Below are 4,681 nucleotides of genomic sequence, written 5' to 3'. Positions count from 1 at the left end.
ATCTCGCCCATTCACCACGTATATAAAAAAACGAGCCATTTTGCGACTCTATTTCATTCTCAAATACCACAACGAGGCCAAATATTTTTCTTAGATTGATTTGGCTTTTTTATTCAGTGGATAAAGCAATCAGTGATGTTCTTGGAGTCATCGAGGCTTATATCGATTATGCTGTAAGCTGAAAGGTTATTCTAGTGCATCGATTTTCACAGAAACTTTCCAATTCACCAGCGCTGTATAAATATCAGTAATGATCAAAAAGGATTTGCCAGCGTAGTTTCGAGCTCACTTTATTTAGTGACGGTGTTTACCTTTATTGCCGTGTGTGAACACTTTCGCAGGAATGCTACTCCGAACCATGCCTACCTCTGAACTGCGAACGACTATTCAATTTAAGGCTGAGCGAAGTTGAACCAAGTGGAAAAAGTTGTCAAACAGTAGGCATAGCAAAGAGATTTCGCGGCTTTGTAATCGTTACTGATGATAATACTGTATCATTGACTCATATTCGAGCTCAGAACAGGCGGTCTAGTCGAAACAACAATGATGGCAGTGTAAGGAGTCCTACCGCGAAGCATCATCGCAGGGCTAAATAATTTTCGCAACCAAAAGGGCCCGTAATAAACCATGAGCACAATGGACACATAGCACAATGTGGCAACATTTTATGCCGAACATGCTTATAAGTAACACTTTAGGAATACAGGACGTAGTTTACATTAACGTGTTAGCGTGAAATCGAAATTGAGGCAGGAAATCATGATGGGCACTGCCAAACCTTATGCAATCGTTATGCACGGTGCTTCGATAAAGAATGTAGTGAGAGCCAAAAAAAATTTGACATACAATTACGACAGCCGGTAATGCGAAATGTTTGCGCAGCTCTTAAAGGCTGGGAGGTGGCGTGTTACGTCACTAGCCACCCTCCGGGACCTTCCCGTGGAAGTCACCTTACAGGTGGCGTTTCGATCTGCTGCGTGAACAGCCTCTTACGCCTACCCTGACGACTATACCGACAACGGCGACGACTACAAAGCGGAAGCTACAAACGTGCGTCTAAGAGCTCGCTCTAAAACGCCCTGAGGCCACCTGTGAGAGCGATATATAATCTCAGACTACTCAGTACATTGATGGGTAAAACGGTCAAAAGCTCGATGTGTCAGTATGCCTCGACCAGAAACACTGCTTTAGGATTAAATACCAGGTAAGCAGCACTGAACTTTCAAAAACACAATAAACCGGGATCCCATAACGTTGTGTTCGCCGGTTATTGTCCTGGCAGATCTCGTACGCTGTGAGAAACGCCGTAGTGGGACAACGACAAAATAATCTTAACCGCGTGGGGTTCATTAACCTGCGACCACAACGCAGAGTAGAACTGCGCTTTTCATTATCGCCTCTATCTTGGTGCAGCATTCGCGGCAGGGATTGCGCCCCGTGGCCATGACGTCGGCAGCCGAAATCAAAATGCGAGGAACTAACTCACCGTGCCAACTATTTGAAGAAAACACCTTTACCCAGCAGACCAAGACTGGCTCACAGGCAGCAGCACTCTGATGACGCTTCGTGAATATTGTAAGGCCTCACTCAAACCGACAGCTCACACAGCTCACGACTCTTCTTCTTTACCTTAGTAAACATGTCACATACCCACGCTGGGTGATTGACCAAGGTACAGTGGTAAATGCCAAGGAAGTATTCGCGTGGGCAAAGAAGAAGGCATGATGCGGCTAAGTAGAATAGTGGAATGACTGAAAGTAGAAAAATAATTATTATATTAATTGTTGAAAATTCAAATAAACTAAACAACTTTATTAGCGCTGAGCTGTGTTCCACAGAAAATGAATACGCGCGTGAAGAAGTCGTGCAAGAAGGAATTGTATGCCTCGCCGCCGATCGCATATGTAAAAATAAAATCATTTGCAAGAAAGCCTTAGCATACTGTAGGACTGCTTATAGCTTGAGACAGGCGAAATCGAATGTTCTCTCATGAATAAATTTAAGCTAAGCACCATGAACACTCTCTCTAGGGCTCCTTTCGCATTTTGAGGAGCTTCCGCCATCCGTTTCATTACCGACTTGGAAAATGCACTTGACTTTCTTCACTTCTTTTGCTGCTATAAATGCGCCGCGTTCAGCCGCTGCACTTTTTCATGCTCGACATTTCGCTTAGTGACTCCCGCCATTTTCACTGATTAAAGCGAAAAGCGATCTTCTTATCATAGGCGCACTTAGCAAACATTTGAGGCTAAATACTACTGGTTAGAATGCTTCTCAGACGGTGATTTACAACCCATAGCACGAATAGCTACCAGGTACAACATATAGCTTTACAGGCTGCGGGGATCACAATGTGCTTTAAGGCATCAAGAAACTAAGCGATGATTGGTCGAACTCACTCTGGGGTTTTCCACTACGACAATTCCTTCTCCCAGCTATCCCTCATTCCTTCATTACTTACCTGATGCCACCATTCATGAGCTCAGATCGAGTCAGACAGTTACTGCGGCTTTCCATTCCTCATAACGATCTTTGTCTTTTCCATCCGAGAGAGATGGAGTGTGAAGTTTGTAAATTGTTGAGTTTGTCACCGAGTGACAGATGGGCTGTGAGAGATTTCGATATAAAGGGCACCGGACCAGTTAAGAACAGGTTGGGTTCTTCAGCGTGCGCTGGTATTGAAAAGCCAGCCGGCGTGTTTGTATTTCGCCTTAAGTTTACGTTTCAAATTAGAGAAAACCGAGTCATCCATATGCCGCGGCAGTTAATGTTTTCACCGCTTTACGCCTCACGTGAAGCTGGCCACTGAAAAGAGAATCACTGCAATGGCGTGAGCGGTCGGCTCCGGTTGCCATTACAACTCCTGGTATAAGACATAATTCTGACTAGACAGCCTTCTTCATACTGAGACTTCCTGCAAGCAGCATTTGAGCAAACCCGTCAAGTTTGTTCTTCTATTGCCTGCTTGGTGTGCTTCGCAAAGAAGCTTATTATTCGTGTCACTAATAGAAGATTTCTGCCAAACGTCCGGCCTCAACACCTCGGAGTTGACGGGGGCCAAAATGCTGGCTGTTTCCAGCTGGCCAGCTTTGTTCCTGAGCTCTCTATTACGATGATTATTTTGCCCTTCCTTGCTTCATTATTTCAAAGCTCGATTCGGACTTTGCCCGCGAAGCCGTAGCTCAGTAGTCGCACCGCTCGGCGACGCGGGAAGGAATCCTATCACTGCGGCCATGTTGTCCGTCTTTTTTCGGCCCCTTAGCCTTGAGGTTATTGCAAACTATACTCTGCAGCTAGAAAATAACATCATTGAAATTATGAAAAAGCTTCAATCGCTCGGCGTTGTTTTTGACTCCCGCATGACATGGTCTGAGCATGTAACGCGTGTCGAAAGTAGGCTTGCTAGATCTGGAGGGTTCCTCCTGAGATTTCGAAACGAATTTTCCGAAAAGCACATGCTTCTTATTTACCACGCTAAGTTAACTCGTGCATTAAACACTGTTACCTTATTTGGGATACAGCATCCAAACAAATCTAAACATCATACTTGGTTCCCAAAAGAAAGAAATTAGACTGGTCGCTGGTGCGGGTTACCCTGCCTACACGGAAACTTTATTTCTGCAATATCGGATTCACCGTGTGCATAGCACGTTTGAGTAACGCTTGTTGCCGTGCTTTAGATTGTCACCACAATGCTCATCAGGCCTCCTGATGAATCTTGCTGGACTTGAGCCATATGAGCAGCGCTTTCACACAAGAAGCAACCAAATATGGGGTGTTCCTCGAACGAGGATGTTATACAGAAACAAGAGCCTTCGTTTCGTTTTACCATAAACAATAAATCATCCCAGCATAAACAACTCAAACATCTCTACCGCCCCCATTAAGGACTAAGTTTTATTTCATCAATGCACAGTCTTCCTGTTCTTTTCCCAGGTTAGCTACGTCATGAGTATTCACTATTTTTTATGTTTAGCCATGTTGCCTGCATACAGAGTGACGATCGTTGACTGCTAATTAGTGTGTTCAGTTTATTTTGTTTCATGAGTGCAAGTATTTCTCATGTTTTTGCTCCTTTCCATACTACATAATTTCGTACTCTATATGTATGCTTTCCTTGAATGTGTTCCCTTGAACATGTTCTGCTGATCTGCCTTTACCGGGCGTCGAGCACCTCTCCAGCTACCCTTGTAGCTTATCGCCCGAGGACCATTTCCTGTATGTTTTTGTTCTTTTTGTCCTTTTTTAGAGTCTGGAAATAAACTTTCTTCTTTTTCTTCCTCTATATGAATTACTACTGCTTTTCTCGAATACTGTTCGGACTCACTGCGCAATCAGTCATATTGTAGCACTATGAACAATAAGCGACTTGTTTAGCATTGAAAGTATTGTTTTTAGTAAGTGAAGTCTTCACAAAGCGAAGTTTACCACTTTTTTTGTAGCGCAAATATATGCCCTTAGGCATAAAAGTTACATATACATGCGCTGGACGGTGCCGGCTATAAATGTCATCTTTAACAGTTTTAAACGATATAACGTAGCAAAACATTAATTATCCGTCAAGGTACTTTAAACATGTTTTTAAAAAGGCTTCTTCAGGATTTCCCGGTCTGCATTCTTTCTCATAACACAGCGTTGAAATTCTGCAAGATTTGTTTTCTTTCCGTGCTTAGTTTCGTAT

This window comes from Amblyomma americanum, chromosome 8, assembly GCF_052857255.1.
Source record: "Amblyomma americanum isolate KBUSLIRL-KWMA chromosome 8, ASM5285725v1, whole genome shotgun sequence".
In the NCBI taxonomy this organism is placed as follows: Eukaryota; Metazoa; Arthropoda; class Arachnida; order Ixodida; family Ixodidae; genus Amblyomma; species Amblyomma americanum.
The sequence above is the reverse complement of the archived record's forward strand: the minus strand, read 5'-3'. Positions refer to the sequence as shown.